Consider the following 11692-nt stretch of genomic DNA (forward strand, 5'->3'; position numbering starts at 1 on the left):
ATCTGCAGGGTAGTCAATGTATAGATGTATAGTATTACCTAATTTGTGTAGTCTTTTGACTTTTAACATAGTTCCCAGGATCGTACATGTTGTTGTAAGGTTAGATCAGGGCGAGAATGAAGGTTCTTATGGTTGTTGTTGTTGCTCTTTGTGAGTGAATTTATTGACAAGATGAATTTTGCGTTTGCTTGATTCATTTTTGCAAACAACCCTGCAAAGGCATGGGTTCATCAAGCTGTCTTTGTTTTTGAGCTCAGGACTGATACAGGAAATATCAAGTATTTCATCAGGGGAGATGGTTGATGCTTGATATTCACTGATGATGTTTCAAACATTAGTCTTTGTATTTTAATGTTTTCTCTCTTACCACCTGCAGTATCTGTGTTTTAATAGTTTTCTTAGTAAATCTGATGTGAAATTCTGTAGGTAGCTTATTTCTCATTGCATATCATGTATAGACACAGAACACTTCATCCATCCTATCCATCATCTTCTCTTTGGTTATCTCTAATGCTTCTGCCAGTATTTCTATCATTATTTCAGCAAGGTTTTCACCCTTTTCTTCTTCTACATTTTGGAATCTCAAATAGAATTCTGACCTATCAATTTCCCATCCTAATAGTCCACTCCTGCCCTTTTCAACTTCGCTCAATCAAGTATCAATATCTCCATTTTTCTTATCACTTTATATAGCTTGTTCTTCAATTTTTTTTAAATCTATCCTCACATTTCATCATCATCTGTTGGATATTCTCTGTTTTCTCATCTGTCTTTTCAGTTCTTTGCTCAATATTCTCCGTTCTCTTTTCAATCTTTTGGATTCCTTGCATAATCATTTGCAATGTCACTTCCTTCTCTTTCTCCTGTTGTAACATCGTCTGTATTGATCATTGTCCTCCAGATGGTGAGGAGGAAACTATTGGTATTGAAGAAGCTGGGGCTGTTGTCTTTCAACTCATCTTGTAATACTTAGCAATAAAACAAGAAAAAAGAAAGAAAGAAAGAAAACAAAAGCAAGCAGCTGCCACTGTAAAAAATAAAAAAGGAGGGGGGAAATCTTCAGGCACTTGTATACCTTAATCCAATTGGTTTCAATAATACACAAAAAGAAAAGGGGAAAAATGTAAAAATATGAACAGGTAAAAAAATAGAGAACGTTTTTTGTTTTTTTTTAAAGGAAAGCGAAAGAAGAAGAAAAAATTAAAAAATAATAGTCTATGTATTTCCCTCAATAAAAAAGGAAGCAAAAGGGAAAATATAGTCTAGTTCCTGGATTAAAAGGCTAAAATCCAAACATAAAAATCCGGCTAAAGGGGAAGTAAAAGAATAGCAAGCAATTCTAATAAAAAGCAAGCCACTGCCACTAAATATCCAAGGCTCTTTAGTAAATCAAATCAGACTTTCCAGTTCCAGTATTTTCAAGGTCACTTCAATCTTCTTTCAACTTCAACTCTAGACTCTGCCTATCTATAGTTTCACAGATGATCACCTGTGTAAACAATCTGCCATGCTCATCCCACTATCTTTTTCAGTAAAAAGCTCAGAGTCCTTGAATGTAACACCAATACACAAACAAGTAAGAGAGAAAAGAAAACAATATATCCAAGCCTCTAGATGGCAGTGCTACTTATTTTCCTTCACTTTTACTTCCCCTTATATATCCAAAGCCAGGAAAAGATTAACAAAAGTAAAATCTTTTTTTTTTAAAGGGAAAGAAATAAATCTCAAATCAGAAAGAAGAGTCTTAATCAAAGCAGACTTTCAAGAAAACTGTTAAAGAAAATAAAAAATTAAAAAAGATCAGTCCAGTTTAAAATTGAGAAGCTTTACCAAATTCCAAATTCCAATAAAAAGGGGGAAAAAAACCATTCAGTTTAATTAGCTTAATCTCGCCACTCGACCTCTTTTCTCTTCACTTTTGATTTCACTTTAAGTCTTTTATATGTTCTCTCCAAAAAATAGTAAGTAAAAATTCATCTCACCAATCTGACACACTTCCGATCTCTTTTGTTCCAAAGCTATCCCAGCTTCAGCAGCTTAAATGGCTGCCTCTCTGCCACCGGCAAAAAGGGCTTCTTCTGGATCTACCAGGGACTTTGCAGTATCCCTGGGATCAGCAGGACATGCCCTTATCGATCACCATCTCTACAGGAAGGTTTCAGTCCGGTGGAACCATCCAACAGCGGAGATATCGATGGCGATCCTGGAGCATCAAGTTCACGCATTGTGCCACTGCAACACCAGCTCCACCCTCCGATATTTCGAATGTTAGTGATGTCATCATTTTCATTGACCTTTAGACCAAATAAGATGGCATTTGGTCGTTTCTGTTCATGCTCAATGGCTTCTTTGATGAGGATGGGAATATCGATATTTGAAGAATTTGTGTTTTTTTGTGGATTGGGTTTTGGTTTCAGTTGTTGGGTAGAGGTATGGTTTGTGGATGTTTGGTGTTCATTTTTTTGTGCTATATCTTTTTTTCAAAGTTTGTTAATCTTGCTTGTATAGTGTCCAGGGATCCTACAATGGTGTCAAGGGATGTTATACATGTTTCTATGATATCAACTATTTCAAACAGGGTAATGTATTTTTCTAGTTTGGGTCTGCACAGTGGGAAGAAATATGAAAAAGCACTGGCAGCTGTAAAATGTACATATGTGTGTATATATGTGTGTGTGTGTGTGTGTGTGTGTGTGTGTGCAGGTCTAGGTGTGTTTGGGTCTTTTCCCATGTAAGATTAAGAGTATCTTGGCGATGTTTCGGTGAGGTCCCACTTGCCATCCTCAGGCTGATGCTTTTGGCTTCGTGACAGTGCAAGCAGTGTGTGATCAGAGCTGCCGTCTCTCTATAAATACTGGTGGGGGGGGGATGGTGTGCTGGGCTGGTTGGCTGTGCTGCTGCCTCTTGATTGGTTGATGGAGTTGATGTTAGTATAATGGGCTGTGTGATGGCCTTGTGAGTTTTGTTATGAAGATATCCTGGATCTTATCCTGGATCTTTTTCCATTAGCCTCTTGTATTTTAACAGCTTGGGTAAGACGGCTAGGCCGTCTTTTTGAGGGTGCTTTAATTTCCCACCCACATGCCTCACCTAGCCACCAGGCCACTTCTTTAGTGGCCAAAAGAAGCGCCGGACATGCAGCCTCCCTTAGCCTGGGAATCCAGCCTTAAGTCCTTCTACTTGTCCCAGGAAAACATCTGATTCTATTTTTTTTTTTTTTGCAGGAAAATCTTAATGACAAAGTCTCCCAACTCCTTGACCCATTTTAGTCTACTGATGCCCCACAGCCCTTTTTCTCCTCCAGATCACTAGCCCACTTTTCTCAGCAAGGGCTCCACAAAATGCATTGCTTTGGTCGGGTGGCCCGGGGTCTCTTGCGCAGGAAAGATGGGTCACACCAAGAGGCAGATGCCTCCAGTTTCCCATCTACACAAAAGGCACTGGCTCTACCCCTCCTCTGCCACAATCCCAGCAAGGGCGTGGGAGCTGATCTTAAAATGGACTCTATCCATGTCCCCTCAGGCAGCCAGAGCAGGCCTCAGCAAAGACCCCTCCAGCAGGAAAGCAGAGGAGTGAGCAACCCAGCCTGCTGCTGGCGTGCCACCCTTTGACCAATGTTCCGCTCTGGGAACAAGCGGGTGCAGCAGCAGCCCAGCCCAGCCTGCGCAGCCCGCCTTTCCTGGAGACCACAAGCTCACTTGCCCCACTTGGCCTGGCTTTCAGCACTGCCAGCTGCTTTTACCTTATGCGGTGGAGGCGCCTCCTCCTGCTGGCTGCGCCTTGCAGGCCAAATGCGTGCAGCCCCTGCTTGGTCATCGCTGAAGGTGTCTCTGCTGAGCCCTGCTCTGGCTGCCCAAGGTGATGCAGATGGAGTCCGTTTTAAGGTCAGATCATGAGCTCTTGCCAGGCCTGTGGCAGGGGAGGGAGAAGTTGGTGCCCTTTGCACAGATGGAAAACCAGAGGCATCTGGTGTGGCCTGTCTTTCCTTCACAAGAGCCTCCAGGCTACCCAACCAAAGAGGTGCGTTTTGTGGAGGCCTTGCCAGGGAAAGTGGGCTGGTTATCCGGAAGAGAAACAGGGTTGTGGGGCATCAGTAGACTAAAACGCACCAAGGAGTTGGGAGACTCCAGTGCTGGGCCTTCCTATTGGGGGGGGGTGTATTGTTGGAGAAACATGGTATATATATATATATATATATATATATATATATATATATATATATATATATACACACACACACACACACACACACACACACACACACACACACACACATACACATATACATATACATACATACATACATACATACATACATATATGGCATTCAGCTTTGTTCGGGTATTTTCCCACATCATTGTAGTTTTGCTTTTAAAGTTGTAGCAACGTTTCGGCAGAATCTCATCTGCCATCATCAGGCTTCTGTATAGTGTTCATCTGTGAGTCAGCCTTTTATAGTGGTTTCAGTTTTAAATTTGGGGCAGCCTATTGCTGTGCCAGAATGGTTTTTTCTTCACCCTGATTGGTTGGGAGTCTTGGTCTGTGTTTATTGGTCTTGGAGTTTGCTGTGTTCTGCTTGATTGGTGTTTCTAATATCTTCTGTCTGTTTTTTGGCTCTTTTTGTATCTTGATTGGCTGGCAACATTGTGTTACTTTATTGGAGGCCTTTAGTGCAGCTTGGCTCCGGGTAAATGGACGGCTATCATTAGTTAGGAAGCTAGGTTTCATCTGGATGCCTTGCTGGGGTGTGTTTGAGCTGGAGGTATCAGGGGGGATCTGTTTGTGCCCAGGTGTTTGCCTGGCTTGTGGTGTGGAGATTTTTTTGTTTGTGAGTCTTTTTTCAATCTCTATGGCTTCTCTGATGATTCTGTGGCTGGGGTTTTCTATAGTGGCTAGGGTTTTGGTGCCATTGAAGTTGATGCTATGACCTGTGGCTTCCATGTGTTGGACTAGTGAGGAAGTGTGTTCCAGCTTTTTGACTGCATTTTTGTGTTCATCCAGGCAGGTACTTATTCTTCTATTGGTCTGTCCAATGTATGTGGCCGGGCATGATGCACAGGGGACTTCGTATATGCCTTGGTTTCCCAGGTCAATTTTATCTTTGGGGTTTCTAAGGATGGCTGCTATTTTTCTGTCTGTTTTGAAGGCAGTCTTGATGCGATGTCTGTGCAGTATCTTACTAATTTTGTCTGTAGTACCTCTTATGTAGGGCAGGACAGCTGTTCCATAGGTCTGTTCATCTTCTGGGTCTCTATTATGTCTCAGTGTGTTTTTGTGGCTCAAGCCGGTGATTTTGCTTTTGTGGAAGCCATTGGCTGTCAGTACCTTAGTCAGGGTGCATAGTTCAGTCTTTATGTGTGTCTTGTCTGCCAGGCGTTTGGTTCTAGTAATTAGTGTTTTAGCCACGGAGTTTATCTGTGCTGGGTGGTGGTGGGATTGGGCGTTGAGGTAGCGGTTAGTGTGTGTTTTCTTCTGGTATACCTTGTGTCCTAGTGTGCCATCTGTTTTTTTGTAGATTAGTACATCTAGGAATGGTAGTTGTTTGTTTGTTTCTGTTTCCATGGTGAACTTGATTTTGGGGTGTGTGCTGTTTAGGTGTGTTAGGAAATTGTTTAGGTTTTCTTTGCCATGGGGCCAAATCACGAATGTGTCATTGATGTATCTTAACCATAGTTTGGGTTTGTGGATGGGCTCTGGATTCGAATTCTTCCATGAACAGGTTTGCAATGACGGGTGACAGTGGTGATCCCATAGGGGCTCCTTCAATTTGTTTGTATCTTTGTCCTTTGTATATGAAATATGTGTTGGTTAAGCAGTGTTCTGTTAGTTCCATGAGGTGTTTAGCTGGTTGGTATTTATTTTTGATGATTTCAAGGGTCTCTTTTATCGGGACTTGAGTGAATAGTGAAACCACGTCGAAACTTACAAGCAGATCTTCTTGCTCCACGTGTAGATCTTTGATCATTTCCAAGAGGTGGTATGAGTTTTGTACACGTGAAGCTGCTGTTTCAGCATGGGGCTATAGCTGTTTTGCTAAGTATTTGGCTAGGTTTTGTAGTGGTGCTCCTCTGGAGCTGACTATGGGTCTGAGAGGTATGCCTTCTTTGTGTATTTTTGGGAGGCCGTATAGTTTGGGGCATCTGGAAGATTTTTCTCTTGGGATGATTGTCTGTTGGATCTCTTTGCTCATGTGGCTGGTTATAATTTTCTTCTTGGTTAATTTTTCCAGGTATGTGGTTGGGAAAATACCCGAACAAAGCTGAATGCCATACTTGTAAGTACCCGCAAAAACTTAAGAAAAAAAAAATACACACACACACACACACACACACACACACACACGTATTGTATTGTGTTGTGTTGTAATGTAATGTAATGTAATGTAATATATATTATAGAGTCAGCGTATTGCCTCCAACAATTTGGATCATCATTTTACCCACCTTGGAAGGATGAGTCAACCTTGAGCTTGGTGAGATTTGAATTGCCAAATTGTAGTTAGCCAGCAGTCAGCAGAAGTAGCCTGCAGTACCATACTCTAACCTCTGTGCCACCATGGCTCATGGTGATGGAGAAGGCAGAAGTATGTGATGGTCTTCTTTGTAAAATGTTTTAGTAAATCTAGGTATATTATATCCATGACATTTCCCTTGTCAACTCTTTAGTCACTTTGTTTAAAAAGTAGTAAGATTTGTCTGGCACAATTCATTTTTTAACATTTCTATCCTGGATTCTAGCATTACTTCATTCTGTTCTAAGAGCTTGCAAACTCACTGTTTGATATTATTTTCTAGCACTTTCTAAGTATTGATGATGAGTTGATTGGTTTGTAGTTTCCTGGATCTCCTTTTTCCATTTTTTAAAGGATTAGCTATTCTCCAGTCTTTGGACATTTCTCATGTCTGTCTCAAAGATTAAAGTTAGTGGTTTTATAGTTGCATTTTCCAATTCTTGTAGAACACTGGAATGTTCTAAAAATGGGATCCATTCAGCCTTGGTGAATTACATTTGTTAAAAGCAATTAAAAGATATTCTATTTCCTTGCCTTTTTCACCTGCAATTTTCTGACCCTTCTTCTCCCCTCACTAGTGCACCTACTGACAGGTTGGATCTTTTTTTCTTTTGAAAAAGCATAATGTAGGAATTAATAAGTTCATCTTTCTTCCTGTAACTTTGTCTTGCCATCTTTTCCAAATAATGAACTGTTTCCTTGACTTTTGTCCTGCATATTTTGTTGTATTTGTTTGGTTAGTTGGCATTCACTGAAATCTCAACTCATTCCAAGCTAATAACCTGTTGTCTCTAATCTGTTTTCTGCAGCCAGCTGTTGATTTTCCTATTGTTCAATACATATCCCAAACACTATTTTTTGCATGCATTGCAAGCCTCAGCTAAACTGCCCAACTCAATCCTTTTGTTTCAGTTTGTTACTTGATGTTATAATTTTGTTATGTACTCCTCTCTCTATTATTTTAACTTGTCCCCTACAATGTTGGGAAGGCATGATTCCAGATTTGCCTTCTCTGTGCTTGCTTTCTGTTTATGACCTTGGTCGCTATTGTTGCAATGGGAAGACCAACTAATATAATTTATAGTGGTCTATAAGAACTTTAAAAATTACATGGAATAATTTCCTACTAGTAACATAATTTGTTTTGTTGTTGTGGTTCATTATTTTCCTTTGTATGTTTATTCTACCCCTACAGCAAAAGACAAGGAATATTAACAGGAATTTTTAACATGATGAAGATTTTTTTGATGTAAATTTGATCCCCAAACCCCCCAAGCATAGGCATAGAATAAGAAAAAGACCTGAGCCATACGGCTTCGTTGAAGAGAACGAAATTATAAAGCCATGTAATTGCCGATTCTGCAAAACATCAAATGGTAAGTAAATTTTTTTTTAAAAAAAGCAGTGTATTGTTTAGTTGAAACAGCCATTTTAATTTTACCTTATTTCCTGTTTAGAAATGACAGGGGCTCAAAAGATCAGCATGCCTCAGATTCTAAAAGCATGTATCATTAAAATATTACACCATTGTTTAATTGGGTGCCTACAATCAGATGAAGAACACGTGGATGGTACCAGTGAAACAGAACTTATTAACAGCTTATGTTTTAGACTTTCTATTCCTCATGTTCTCTGGATCATTATCAGTATTTCTGACAAAGTGGATAAATTATATTTTACCCGGAGTTCCCTTGGTGAGGTCAAGGCATTCATACAACTTATTGAGAAGAACAGTAAACCAATGTCGTTAATGTCAAAAATTGAAGCTTAATTGCCATTGTCTCTGAAGAGATACATATGTCAGAATGTAACAGAAATTAATTACAAGAAACTGTTAACACTATGAAATTTATAATAAAACACACTTTACAAATCACATGAAGGATGTATTATATTTTTCTTAATATGGGTGGACTGGTCAGTTTTGTAAATGGGGTGAAGAACTCACTATAATTAATTACAAGAAACTGTTAACACTATGAAATTTATATTTGCTGATCTAATTAACCTTATCAGATGCTAAACCCAGATATATAAATTAATCAATGCTCATGTGATACAGTTGTGGGGGTTTCCTGATAGATGGGAGGGTTCCTGATGGATGGATGGGGGCGTGATTTGTGACATTACCAGAGTGTACAAAAGTAGGGCTCATACGATCCCCAGACATGTTTGCTGGTTTCTGGCATATCCATACCTCTGGACCCCTGTGATTTGCTAAGAATACCCCCCCGCCTCCTTTACAGAATGGAGGCTACAAATGTAGGTAATTTTATTTTGAAACACTGTACCTATATAAAAAAGAATGTGTTTATAATATTCTTGGCCTGTTTGCTTTCTTTTATTAGATGGAATTAACTGATTCCGAATGTGTAAGGTGCACTGATCTTGTAAGTAGTTTTATTGCTAAATTTTGAAACACTGTCTCTCTTGGATATAAAAAAGAATGTGTTTATAGTATTCTTGGTATGTTTGTTTTCTTTTACTAGATGGAACTGATTCCGAATGTCTGCAGTTTTATAATGGTATTTGTTTTTCATACTTTCAGACATTCAGATTCTTACAAACATTTCTGCAACATTTCTGACCATTGGGGTTTTTCTTTTCCTTCAGATTGGGGAGACGATCAGGCATTTGTGGATCTCACTATCCCCACAGAGCAGGAAGGACCCCAGCATGGCATGATATCTCAACTATCCACAAGCCACACAACACAAGAGTTAGGAGGTATAACGGCTAGCATTTTATCCAACTACAAAACCATTAGTATTAATTTAGAATCTAAAAGTGTGGGGGGGTGCACTTGTATTACATTATTAGGAATGTTGGTGATAAGATTTTGTTTGTTTGATTAACCAGAACCATCCTGCAAAAAAGCAAAAAAGCATGGAGGTGAACTCTCCGCAACCCCAGAAGACAATGCTAGTAGTGAATCTACGCCTGTATCTCAACCAGAAGAGGAGATATATCATTCTATGCCCCGGCTACAAACCCCTAACTCTGCAAATTCTCAGAATATGAACAATGTTTATCTGGATATGGTGCAAGAGTGGGAGAATCCTATCTGAAATTTCACAGCTGTGGAATACTATCAGCGATATAGATTTGTTAATGTTGACCATATCCGGTCTTTTGTACATGCTATAGAGGCTATTCATAATGCTATACAGAATCTTTTAAATAATGTTGCTAGAGACATAGGCCCAAATGATTTTGTTCAACTCCAGTTGGATGCAGATGGGTTAAATCATCCTCTCTTTTCTCTTAAGAGGAATATGGATGATTTAAATGCTGATGATTTTCTGACCAGTATTGAAAATCTGCTTCAAAGTAAGGCAGAGATATGGGGGGGGGGGTATAACTAGTGGTTACTATTGTGAAGAACAATGAGGGTGGAGGGCTTAGGAAGTTAAGCACTGTGCTGTTCACCAAAGTACTGGAGAAAAATAGACAGCACCTGGTAGATTTCAATCTGGAAGGCGAATTTCTGTGTTTTGCTAGCTGTTTGCTCTGACTCATTGGTGGGGGTGTTAGAAATCAAGAAATTATTCCCAGGGCCAGGGAACTTCACATCAGACTGGGTATTTCCACAGAAAACATGGTTAACTTTTCTCAGATACACCTCTTTGAAGAAGATTTAGGGGCCACTGTAAAGATCTTGTTTCATCTGCAGGATGGATGGAGGTTTTTTGTCACAGGTCGCCCACAGCAAGAAAAAATAGTGTTTATATTGTTACATGACAATCATTACTATGCCATCAAAAATATCAAGGGTTTGCTGGGTGAACGCTATTTCTGTAAATTTTGCCACATCCCCCATCACCATAAATTTAGTCATGGCTGTCAATGTATCTGCAGAGCATGTCTCAAGCAAGAATGTCAGCAGGTAGAGAAGGAAAAGATGTGTTGCTATAGGTGCAAAGTGCTTTGTCATTCTAAGGTATGTCTTGAAACTCACACACAATTCGCTAGGGTGGGGAAAGTTGACTGTAAGAGTAAAGAATATTGTGAAAAGTGTGGGGTTTACGTCTTTACTCCTCACATAAAATGCAAGGAACCCAAGTGTGGTCAGTGTTCTGAGAAGGTTGAAAGCTTGGAATATCATTTATGTTTTCTAAAAGAGTTGGACTGACCACGAATTGGCAAAAGGTACATCATTTATGATTTTGAATGCTGTCAAGAGACAGGCACACATATACCTAATTATGCATGCGCCAGAGATATGTTGAAGGATGATGATGATGAAGATGTTGTGAGGTGGGACTATTATGGTGTTAGTTGTCTGGATCAGTTTGTAAAGGCATTTATAAATAATAAGTTTAAAGGATGCCCTTTTATCGCTCACAATGCCAAAGGTTATGACGGGTACCTAGTACTGAGACAGCTGATCCGGGAAAAGGTTAAGGTTCAGCTTATAAGTTGTGTGGGGGACTTCTGTGTATCACCCTACCAGCTTACAAGATCCGGTTTATTGATAGCCTCTCATTTTTGCCCCTTAAATTAAGTAAATTACCCAAAGCTATGGGTTTTCAAGGCTGCAAAGGATATTTCCCCCATTTGTTCAACACAATGGCCGATCAAGACTACATGGGGTCACTCCCTGAAACCAAGTATTATAGCCCTGAAACCATGATGCCCAGGGAGAGAGAAGAATTCCCGAAATAGCGCGCTGCTAATACAGGTACTGTATTTAAACTAAAGAAGGCTCTGGCTTACTATTGCAGGCAGGATGTAGATATATTAAGAGAGGCCTGTATTCGATTTAGGGAACAGGTAATGGAAATGACTGAGTGTGAGTGTATCAGGAGGGGCGGTGGGGATATTGTTGAGGAGATAGAGACTCATTGCATTGACCCCTTCCAAAACATCACATTGGTGTCTGTCTCTATGGCACAGTACCAGTTCATGTATTTGAACAACAACTCCATTGCTTTAGCTCCTATGGACAATTATCACAAGACACAGAAAAGGTATTCAGCACCTTCAGTGCAATGGTTGATGTACATAGAGCGCACTGAGAACATCAATATTCAGCATGCTCTGAAGGGGGGTGAAAAACAAGTAGGCAAATATTTTTTGGATGGTTTTGTTGTCATAAATGACACCCCCACAGCTTTTGAATTCCATGGCTGTTATTTTCACGGGTGCCCTATCTGCTATTCTGAAAAAGACTTCAACAAA

At 39.9% G+C, this 11692-nt stretch overlaps 1 pseudogene; it reads left to right on the plus strand.

Moving 5' to 3' along the window:
- Window positions 1-6555: 6555 nt before the first annotated feature.
- Window positions 6556-11176, plus strand: LOC148125318 (uncharacterized; annotated as a pseudogene).
- The last annotated feature ends 516 nt before the right edge of the window (window positions 11177-11692 follow it).

This window comes from Pseudonaja textilis, chromosome 7 (genome assembly GCF_049901715.1).
Source record: "Pseudonaja textilis isolate UNSWEBS1 chromosome 7, rPseTex1.2, whole genome shotgun sequence".
Classification (NCBI taxonomy): Eukaryota; Metazoa; Chordata; class Lepidosauria; order Squamata; family Elapidae; genus Pseudonaja; species Pseudonaja textilis.